Raw genomic sequence first — 11,870 nt, 5'->3', positions numbered from 1 at the left:
TCTGTGGCTCCACTCCCCACCTCCTCCCCCGGGCGGGTCCCAGCCTTCCCCAGGACCCACCCCTCTCTCTGGCTGAGCTTACGTGTCGAGTTTGGAGGTTTCATGTATGTATCTGTCATCACCACACGTTACTGCTTCAGAGTCCCTCTGTGCCACTGGCCCTGGGCCGGCTCCGAGTGACAGTCGAGAAACCAAGAGTGTCTGTTGCTGGAGACAGAGATAGGAGGACAGACTTCAGCTGAGCTGATCACCTGCCCTGGATGCCAGGAGGAAGCATCTCTGACTCCTGACAAAGTGCTGCCTGCTCCGTGGGAACACCTCGGTGGGCACAGCAGGGCGGGAGGAGGGATGTGAGTGCAGACCAGGGCAGGAACTGGAGGTGAGTGTCTCCTTGCAATTCCAGGGGGCTCAGCCGAGCAAAAACCAGAAATTAAAAAGCATGGGGAGACTTGCTCCTGGTGGTAGGCGTCTCATAGAAATAGTCCCTGGGAACCTTCAGTTCAGATCAGTTCAGTTCAGTGGCTCAGTCATGTCCGACTCTTTGCGACCCCATGAATCACAGCACACCAGGCCTCCCTGTCCATCAGCAATTCCCGGAGTTTACTCAAACTCATGCCCTTCGAGTCAGTGATGCCATCCAGCCATCTCATTCTCTGTCGTCCCCTTCTCCTCTTGCCCCCAATCCCTCCAGGCATCAGGGTCTTTTCCATTGAGTCAGCTCTTCGCATGAGGTGGCCAAAGTATTGGAGTTTCAGCTTCAGCATCAGTCCTTCCAATGAATATTCAGGACTGATCTCCTTTAGGATGGACTGGTTGGATCTCCTTGCAGTCCAAGGGACTCTCAAGAGTCTTCTCCAACACCACAGTTCAAAAACATTAATTTTTCGGTGCTCAGCTTTCTTCACAGTCCAACTCTCACATCCATACATGACCACTGGAAAAACCATAGCCTTGACCAGACGGACTTTTGTTGGCAAAGTAATGTCTCTGCTTTTTTTTTTTTTTTTTAATGTCTCCGCTTTTTAATATGCTGTCTAGCTTGGTCATAACTTTCCTTCCAAGGAGTAAGCATCTTTTAATTTCATGGCTGTAGTCACCATCCGCAGTGATTTTGGAGCCCCCAAAAATGAAGTCTGACACTGTTTCCACTGTCTCCCCATCTATTTGCCTGGGACCCTTACTACCTTCCAAACACTAAGCCTCCTATAGGTGTTATCTCATTTAATCCCCACGACAACCCTGTGAGATATAAAAGCTGTCATCCTCATACAGATGAAACACAGAGAGGCTCAGCCACTTGCACAGGGTTACACAGCTAAAGAGTAGAGAGCTGGATTCAAACTCAGGCTTCCAGCGCCAGAGCCTGCATCTGGTGGGACCTTCACAGGAAGGGCAGTGGCTGAGGCACATTTTAAAATGGGAAAAGTCTTCCCTCCAAGACTGGAAACCCTCATGTTCTTAAAAACAGATTATAATAGTGCAGAGACCTTTCATTATAAAGGCTGACATGGTCTGCAAACAATTTGAGTCACGCTGAGCATAGATCTCCTTCTGAGAGAGACCTGGGTTTATGAAAGAGGTGAGAGAAGAGGTGTTTGTGTATGGATGTGAGAGTTGGACCATAAAGAAAGCTGAGCGCCATGGAAATGATGCTTCTGAACTGTGGCATTGGAGAAGACTCTTGAGGGTCCCTTGGACTGCAAGGACATCCAACCAGTCCATCCTAAAGGAAATCAGTCCTGAATATTCATTGGAAGGACTGATGCTGAAGCTGAAACTCCAATACTTTGGTTACCTGATGCAAAGAACTGACCCTGATGCTGGGAAAGATTGAGGGCAGGAGGAGAAGGGGACGACAGAGGATGAGATGGTTGGATGGCATCACTGACTCAATGGACATGAGTTTGAGTAAGCTCCGGGAGTTGGTGATGGACAGGGAGGCCTGGCATGCTGCGGTCCATGGGGCTGCAAAGAGTTGGACACGACTGAGTGACTGAACTGACTTGAGAGAAGAGGTGAGCACTGGGTGAGCCAGGATTGGGGACTGGGGTGGGAATCAGGCAGGATGGGTCAAGCTTTGTCGGGATGAGACAATAGAAAAGCATGAGGCTGTCCAAATTGAGAAGAAACGTGAAGCCTGATGTGAAGAACATGCCAAAACCAAAGGGAAGAGGCTGCAGGATAAGGGTGTGTGTGTTTCTAGTGTGGGCTCGTGAAGGAGGCTCCCGCCAGTGGGGCCTGGAAGTCGGGCAGGCATGGCACCATGACAGCATTGCCTCTCTCGGTCCCCCGCCCGCTCCCATTCACACGTGACGCTGTGCTAGCCAGGCCGGGTGCGGGGCGCAGGGACAAGATGGGGAAAGTGAGGTCCTGTCTGGGGAGCACGCAGGCTAGATGCTGGGTGATTGTCACCACATGGCCTGGACCTTGTGTGTATCAGCTCATCCATTCCCACAGCGAGGAAGATGCTCTGACACCCCTCCATGTACCAGATGAGGAAGCAGAGGCTTACAGAGGCGGAGTTACCCACCAAGGTCACACAGCTGACCACGGTGCAGCAACAGGGGACGGAGGGCCTAGACCTGCATGTCCGGCTCAGAGCCACGTTTAGAACTGCCATGCTGAGCTGCCTCCTTGCCTGGGGCACAGCAGACCACCACGTTCAAGTCCACCGTCCCATGAAGCCTGCTGGAGACCAGAGCCAACTGAAAGGCAGGGCAGAGATTGAAATAATCTCCTGGAACAATAAGGCTGACGTGACTAAATGGCAGGGTGATGAAAAGACGCTGAAATTAGACCAACAGTGGAGAAGAGCCATCATGAAACTCGGAGGTTTTCTTGGGAATCAGGTATTTCTCATGCTACGATATCATGTGAGGGGAAAAAAGAACACAGAAAACATTCTTAAGTTTCCAATTTCTATTTAGAAACATTATGTAAAGAGTTAGCACCAGCAAAGGGAAGTGAAAATGAACTTGAGAAGAGGCAGGATGCAAGAACTTCTTGGCAGGAGGAGAGAAAAGGCGCCCGAAACACACGCAGGTTGCGATGCATTCAACCTGAGTGAGCAACGTCGGGAAAGCGCTCTTCAGGGCAGAGGCAGAAACAAGAAAATGTACCAAGGAATGAGTAAGTGCTTCATTCCCAGAGGTGAACGGGGACCTATCGTGCAACATCTCTGGGCTGGGGGGAGACAGCGCCTTCCAGTAGGAGGAGAGCTAACACAGCACAGGTGTGGGGTGGCTGGTGAGTTACAGGTTCCTTGGAAGAAAACTGGGCAGATGTGGGATTGTCTGAAAGTATGATTCAGAGGAAGGTTGTCCGTTGTAAGTGAAGTGAAGTGAAGTCGCTCAGTCGTGTCTGACTCTTTGCGACCCCATGGACTGTAGCCCTCCAGGCTCCTCTGTCCATGGTATTCTTCAGGCAAGAGTACTGGAGTGGGTTGCCATTTCCTTGTAAGTGGTGCATGATAAATTAGCCCAGCTGAGGGTGAGAAGGGCTTCCCTGTTGGCTCAGACAATAAAGACTCTGCCTGCAATGTGGGATACCTGGGTTTGATCCCTGGGTCGAAAAGATCCCCTGGAGAAGGGAATGACAACCTACGCCAGTCTTCTTGCCTGGAGAAGCCCATGGACAGAGGAGCCTGGTAGGCTACAGTCCATGGGGGTCACAAACAGTCGGACATGCCTGAGGGTGAGAAAGGACAGTGATGGAAATGAAGGTGTGACCGTATAGTGCAATGCATCCTGCCGTGAAGGAAAGCAAAATGAGCGAGGAAACAAAACAAAAGCCGCCACCACCCAATAGGACCGAACCCAACAACATAATTAAATGAGGACTCCCCTGGGGCTTAGTGTGACGAACCCGCCTGCCAATGCAGGAGCCGTGGGACAGTCCCACACGCCGCAGAGTGACTCGGCTGGTGTGCCGTAACTACTGAGCCTGAGCTCTAGAGCAACTACCGGAGCCCTCGTGTTCCAGGCCCCATGCTCCACGACAAGAGGAGCTATCAGGGTGAGGCCACACACTGCAGCAATGAGCAGTCCCCACTTGGAACAACTAGAGAAAAGCCCGAGCAGCAGCGAAGACCCAGCACAGTCGTAAATAAATATGTCAATTTATTTTAAAAAATTAAAGGAACGCTCTTAAAAAAAAAGTATGAAATAGGATACAGATAGTACTATGGAAAACTTGAATCCAAGGCTATACTTTAAAATAAGAGATACAACAGTTGAGAGAAAGTGTTTCACAACTTGGGGGTAGGGATCAGGCTACATAACCAAGATCACACCCTAGTCATTCTTGGTGTTAACCGGTTTCTACTGGGCCTTCCAAGCTGGGTAACTTTGAAATTTAGTGTTTAAAGGACTGATGGTTAAATCAGAGTAGGTGGGTTGGGGTAGGGGTCGGTTGTGGGGGGAGGGATGGGCGGGGAAAGCATGGGAAATTTTTTGTGTGTGTGCTAAAGTATACATAACACAAAATTTATGTTTTGAGCATTTTAAAATGTTAGGTGGAATTAAATCTGCACAGTGTTCTGCAAGCGTCACCATTATCCGTCTCCAGAACTTCTTATTCTCCCAAACTGAGACTCTGTACCCATCAGAAAAGTCTCCTCTTCCCCTAGTCCCCGGTAGCCTCTATGTTACTTTCTGTCTCTTGGAATTTGACTATTCCAGTAACTCCAAAAGTGGAATCAGAATATTTGTCCTTTTATGTCTGTCTATTTTCATTCTGAATAATGTCCCCCAGTCTCATCCATGTTGTACCTGGTGTCAGAACTTCAGGCTGAATGACATTTCATCATATGGAGAGAACACATTTTGTGTATTCATTTCCATCTTTTGGCTAGTATGAACAATGCTCTCGCGATCATTGGTTTACAAGAATCTGTTCAAGTCCTTACTTTCAATTCTTTCAGATATATATGAAGAATTGGAATTGCTGGATCATATGGTAATTTTGCATTAAATTTTACATTTAAAGAACCACCACACTCTTTTCCACAGCAGCTGCATCATTTTATATTCCCATCAGCAATGCACAAGAGTTCTAATTTCTCAAATTTCTTGCCAAAATTTGTTGTTTCTGGGCTTAAACATTTTTGTTATAATAGTCACTCTGTTAGATGTGAGGGCTTCCCTCACATCTCGGTGGCTTGGCGGTAAAGAATCTACCTGTAATGCAGGAGAGGCAGGTTCAATCCCTGAGTCAGGAAGATCCCCTGGAGAAGGAAATGGTAACCCACTCCACTATTCTTGCCTCGAGAATCCCATAGACAGAGGAGCCTGGCGGGCTATGGTTCCTAGAGTCAGAAACTCAGACAGGATTTAGCGACTAGCAGCAGTAGATGTGAAATAGAAACTTATTTTAGAAAAGCATGGAATTTATGTCTTTTAAAATCATTAGAGAAATTTTGCTTTGTTCAGGTCAAATGAAATTCAGTTCTAGCCTGAGAGTCTGGATATCCTTGTTTTCATAAAATCTGAATGCAATAACTAGGCTTGGGCAGAATTTTGCAGCTGTCAAACGCATGGGTTTTGTGCCTGGAAAATACAATAAGGTATCAGACCAGAGGGATGGATGGGATTATTACTGTTGTATTGTTCTGGTCCTCATTTTAAAGAAGAGGAAACTAGACAGCAAGAGAACGCAATGACTTTCCAACGTCACACTGTTAGTGAGGGTTAGAGGCAGGACTTGCTCTCAGGACTGCTCTACTCGATGTCACATTCCTTCCCCGATATCACACTGGAGGTAAACCTCAGCATCTAAACAAATGCTTGAAATATGGTTTGTACATATGGTGCTATGTAAATATTTATAAATGACTTACCTATGTATGTTAGTATACATACACACAGCTTTCTATTCTGGGTGTAGGGTAGGGTCTTTTTAAATTAATTAATTAATTTATTTATTTATTTATTTTGGCTACCCTAGGTCTTCATTTGTGCGTACCAGCTTTCTCTAGTTGCTGCAAGCAGGGGTTACTCTCTAGTTATGGCATGCAGGCTTCTCAATGTGGTGGCTTCTCTTGTTGTGGAGAATGGGCTCAGCAGTTGCAGCACACAGACTTAGTTGCCCTGGGGCATGTGGAACCTTTCCAGACCAGGGATCGAGCCCATGTCCTCTGCATTAGCAGCCATATTCTTTACCACTGGACCACCAGGAAAGTCCAGGGTAGGCTTTTAGATACAAGGTAATCAACCCCTCTGTCCTCAAGTTGGTCACTATTCCATTAAATACTTAAATGTAAACCAATTCTGAAACAAACTTGAATACCAAATTTGTGATGATAAGGATGAGAAAAGCTAATTTGTAAAGCATGCTTAGCTTTATCAAAGGCATCTATCAGTTCAGTTCAGTCACTCAGTCATGTCTGACTCTTTGTGACCCCATGGACTGCAGCACACCAGGCCTCCCTGTCCATCACCAACTCCTGGAGTTTGCTCAAACTCATGTCCATTGAGTTGGTAATGCCATCCAGCCATCTCATCCTCTGTCGTCCTCTTCTCCTCCTGCCTTCAATCTTTCCCAACATCAGGGTCTTCTAAGGAGTCAGTTTTTCATATCAGGTGGCCAAAGTATTAAAGTTTCAGCTTCAGCATCAGTCCTTCCAATGAATATTCAGGACTGATTTCCTTTAGGATGGACTGGTTGGATCTCCTTGCTGTCCAAGGAACTCTCAAGAGCCTTCTCCAACACCATAGTTCAAAAGCATCAATTCTTTGGCACTCAGCTCTCTTTATGGTCCAACTCTCACATCCATACCTGACCACTGGAAAAACCAAAGGCATCAATAAGACCATGTAAATAAAAGCACATATGGACACCAAATATGACTACTGACTGGGTCATCAAATCACAAACACCACCAGGCCACATGGCGTAAAGCGCAGACAGGTAAATGAGACATTGATGCAGCAGAGAATCCAAGTTTGACTGACAAGTCAATAGCTACTTTTAGTTCAGTGCTTTCGCATCTTTTATTCCCTCGCTACTCCTGCCACCCCCTCCTTTCCTTTCCCCTGAAAGAATAGGTATACCCTAATGGAAAGACAACAAAGTGGGAAGTTGGTGACAAGACTATAAGAAAAGTAGGAGATAAAAGGGAAAAAGGACTCTTATTATCATTTTACAGGCATTATCTCAAGCCCTGTACTTTCAAATGGGCTACAGGTCCTCAACGACTTCTTAGTTCTTTCTTCTTGGTTCTCAGCTCACACCAGGTCTCATACATGGGAGTCCCTGCTGGTTTCAGCAGTGCTGGCTGAAAATTGAGGGTTAATTTAGCTGCAAATCAACAGCATCCATGGCACTGAATCCTGCAAATTCAGGGAGAAATTTATTTAGTTCACTGTACCTGATTTATAAAGGTTCTACCTTGCTTCCAGGAGTATAATAAATATTAATTAACTTGCAGTAGTCTTACTTAACATTTTTATAGTAGCGTCATAAAGCATAATTAAGATAACAGACCAAAGACTATATCAATACTAGGTATTATTATCTTGCTTCATTAATTTTCAAAAATATAGTGTCTAAGCAATATCTTAATCACCCAGATAAGTGGAGTTCAGTCATAGTACTTGCCAAGGGATGCTTTTCAAGGTATGAGGGGATCCAGCAGATTTCTGTATTGGGGAGCAAGAGTGGGGGAGGAAAGTTAGTGAACATCTGCTCATTAGCAGCACCCTTCATAAATATGATGCTCAATAATCAGATGAAGAGATTGAGCTTCACAGAGACTACCTGCCCCGAGGTTGTAGAGTGAATAAGTATCAGAACCCATTCCCCTACTTCCTGGAACACAAGATCCTGAGCTCCTGGAAAACAATGACTTTTCCCACAGTGCACTTTCAATCAGAGGCCCAGGGTGCCTTTCTCTAGGCAGAAATAATGGGCAAATATGAAAAGAACAAACACGAAGAGCTCAGTGTGCAAGGACGGTGTGGGAGTGGATGATCACACCTCAAGCTTGTGCACGGTTGTTTTACAGAAGATGGTCATAAGCTTTGATTCATCAATTCTCAGGGAAGAAAAGGAAGAGAATGAGAGACAATGGAGGCATTAAGGATTTGGAGTAGAGAAGGAGGAATTGGCAGTGAAACCAGGTCCCAGGGAAGTTCCAACCCCCATTGGTAAATTGTGAAAATAAAATAGTCTCATTGGGTTGGTCCTGCCTGAAAGTGTGCTAGACAAGAGGGAAAACATTGCAGGTGTACAACTCACTATGAGCCAAGGTCTCTGAGATTTGAAGCGAGTGGAAGAAAAAGGGAAAAGACAGCCACGCTTACTGCACAGGGGAGTATCCACGGCGAAAGCCCTCTGATGTCCCCCGTAATGATGAGATTCATAAACTCTCCTGGCGTTTTTTAATCTTGAGCAAGTATCAGCTTACTGCTTCCTTAGATATAGACTACACATGTACAAGGGAGGAAACCATGTAAATTTTTTGTGTGTGCAAATTTCCTGTTACAGTCTGTATGTGTCCAGAAATTATTCTTGCTCTTCTGCAGGGACACATTTGGGGAGCATAACTTACATACAGTAACATTCACCCATGTTACGTGCACAGTTGGATGAGTTCGGGCAAATGTCACTAGCACATAACCGCCACCACAATCATGACATAGAATGGTTTCATCACTCCAGAGTTCTCTGCTGCAGTCAGTCCCTTCCCCCAACCCTGACAACCTATTTGGTGTTACTATAGTGTCATCTTTTCTAGAATTTATATAAATTGAATTGTCAGCCTGTAGTCTTCTATGTCTGGCTTCTTTCATTTCACATGATATTTTTGAGATAAATCTGTATTGTATCACTGACTTGTTCTTTTACACTGCTGAGTAATATTTCATTGACTGGATAAACAACAATATGTTTACCCATTAACTATTTGAAGACATCTGGGTTGTTTTTAGTTTGGGGCTGTCATGAATAATGCTGCTACAAACGTTCATGTACCAGTCTTTGTGCAGACATATTTCATTTTGTATAGACACCTATAAGCAGTGTTGATAGAGTTGTTTGACAAGCTTGTTTAACTTTGATAAACCTGTCAAGTTGTTTTCAGAGTGGCTGCACTGTTTTTTTAATTGTCATCAGCAGTATCTTAAAACTTGTTTCTGTGAGCATCTTTTCATTTGCCTATTGACCATTTGTAGATCTCCTTTTGTGAAATTTCTGTTAAAATCTTTTGCTCTTTTTTTTTAAATGGACCGTTCATCTTTTTTAAATTATTAATTGAGTTGTAAGAGTACTCTCTATATTCTTAACACCAGCCCCTTGTCATATTTGTTTTACAAACATGTTCTCCTGGGCTGTAGCTTACCTTTTCTTTCTTAACTTTGATGAAAAGCAAAAGGATTTTTTGTTTGTTTGATTTTGTTTTTGCTTAGATTTTTAAGAAATCTTTTAAACCAATGGTCACAAAGGTTTTTCCTGATATTGACTTACAGAGACTTCATAGTTTTAAAGTCCTGCAGTTATGTCTATGATCTATTTTACATTAATTTTTTAATATGGTGAGAAATAAGGATTGGGGTTCAGTTTTCCTATGGCTATCCAATTGTTCTTTTGAAAAGACCAGTTCACATGGAATTACCTTGTGCAAAACAATTGATCACATAAATCAGAGTCTTAGCCTATATATCTATTCTTATGCCAATACTGTACTGCCTTCATTACTGTGATTTTATAGTAAACCTTGAGATAAGGTAGTGTGAATCCTCCAAACTTGCTCTTCTTAAATAATTATTTTGGCTGTTCTAGGTCCTTTGAATTTCCATGTAAATTTTAGTTTAGATTATCAGTTTCTACGGAAAGAACTTCTAAGAATTTGATTAGGGGAAGGAGAGAGGGTGGGGGTGGGCGTGGGCCGAGCTCCGTGGCCGCCGACGGAACCCAAAGCACGAGGCCATGACCGCCGGGGGAGCGGTGTTCCCACAGCACCTGCCCCGCATGACCTCCGGCTGTTTCCGGCGCAGGAGGAGGATGTGGGCGATGAGCGGGGGTGCTGCGGCCTTGGGCTCTAACCTTGGCCCGGTCCCCCGGGGCCCGGACCTACGCTGGGGGCGGGGACGTCTCCTACACGCAGGGCCAGAGCCCAGAGCCTCGGATGCGCGAGTACTTTTACTATGTGGATCATCAGGGCCAGCTTTTCCTGGACGACTCCAGAATGAAGAACTTCACCACGTGCTTCCAAGACTCTGTTCCTGCAGGAGAATAGCATCGCGCGCCTGGAGCCGGGCATCCTGGCGCCCCTCGCTTCCCTGCGCCATCTCTACCTGCACAACAGCCTACACGCCCTAGAGTCGGGCGCCTTCCGCGCAGTCGCGCCTGCTGGAACTGGCGCTCACTGGCAACCGGCTGCGCGGCTTGAGCGTCGGCGCTTTCGCAGGCCTGGCCCAACTGCGCGCGCTCTGCCTAGCTGGCCACCAGCTGGTACAGCTGCTGGATTTCACCTTCCTACACTTGCAGAGAACCCATGGCGCTGTGACTGTGCCCTGCACTGGCTGGGAGCCTGGATCAAGGAAGGAGGCCAGCGGCTGCTCAGCCCCAGGGACAAGAAGATCCTGTGTGCAGAGCCCCCGCGCCTGGCACTTCAGAGTCTCCTGGAAGTAACTGGAAGTAGCCTCATCTGCATCCCACCCTCTGTGCACGTGGAGCCGCTGGCGGTGACAGCCAACCTGGGTGAAGACCTGCGGGTGGCCTGCCAGGCTTCAGGCTACCCGCAGCCCCAGGTGACCTGGACAAAGGTGGCGCAGCCTCGCGAGGGCGCGCCAGAAGTTGGGTGGCGGGGTCCTGGAGGTCTCGGGGCCTCCGACACCGGCAGCGGCATGCTCTTCCTCACCAACATCACCCTAGCCCACGCCGGAAAGTACGAGTGTGAGGCCTCCAACGCCGGCGGCGCTGCCCGCGTACCCTTCCAGCTCTTGGTCAACGTGTCCCGGCAGCAGCAGCTGGCGCCTGCGCCATCTCGTGCCGGCGGCCCAGTCAGTCACGAGCCCCTGCACGAGGCGGGCAGCATGGCCTTCCGTGCCCTGGGCCTGGTCACACAGACGGCCATCGCGGCTGCCATCGTGCTCCTGGCACTCACGGCTCTGTTACTGGCGACCATGATCTGCCGCCGGCGGCGCAGGCATAAGAAGGCGTCGGGGCCTCCCGGGGAGGGAGCGCTCTTCGTCAATGACTACTCCGACGGGCCCTGCACCTTCGCGCAGCTCGAGGAGCTCCGCGACGAGCGGGGCCACGAGATGTTCGTCATTGACCGCTCCAAGCCGCTCTTCGCCGAGGGTCCGGCGGAAGCGGCCGAAGCGCCTGGAGTCGCGCAGGGTCTCCCACTGCAACCCCCCTCCGCCTACGAGATCCATTGCTGAGGGGTGGGGCGCGGGCTGATGACCCACGCCATCCCGCGGATTGGCCGGCCCGACTCACCCAGCACATGGCCCAGCGTGGTCAGTAAAGGGTGGAAGCTGTAGTGAGCTGTGTATGCGGGTTAGGGGGCGGGGCGGGGCGGGGCATGCGGGTTTAGGGGGCGGGGCGGGGCGGGAGCACCTGCGGACCCCTGCAAATGAAAATCCTGGGATGCGAACGGAGGGTGCCCGGGATAGGCTCCCCAACACTCCACTGAGACCCTCCAGAAATGATCCCCCCACTTCCCAAATTAACCCGACCCCCAGCTCTGAGGGTCTGCCTCTGGTCCCACATTCTTTTGTAGGCCTGGATCTCTGAGATGTGGGAGAGGCGGGACAGATTGTGGAGATGCCCAGAAAAACGGAGGGGCAGCAACCCAAAGACATGGTCCCCAGTGACCAGGCTGGGGATGACAGAACAGGAGACGAGTCACTCTAACCAATTAGGAC

General features: G+C 48.1%; 1 pseudogene; it reads left to right on the top strand.

Moving 5' to 3' along the window:
* Window positions 1-9,924: 9,924 nt before the first annotated feature.
* LOC136157303 (leucine-rich repeat-containing protein 24-like) lies at window positions 9,925-11,384 on the top strand (annotated as a pseudogene).
* Window positions 11,385-11,870: the final 486 nt, after the last annotated feature.

This window comes from Muntiacus reevesi, chromosome 2 (assembly GCF_963930625.1).
Source record: "Muntiacus reevesi chromosome 2, mMunRee1.1, whole genome shotgun sequence".
Taxonomy (NCBI): domain Eukaryota; kingdom Metazoa; phylum Chordata; class Mammalia; order Artiodactyla; family Cervidae; genus Muntiacus; species Muntiacus reevesi.
Note: the sequence above shows the minus strand (reverse complement) of the source record. Positions and strands in the feature narration are given on the sequence as shown.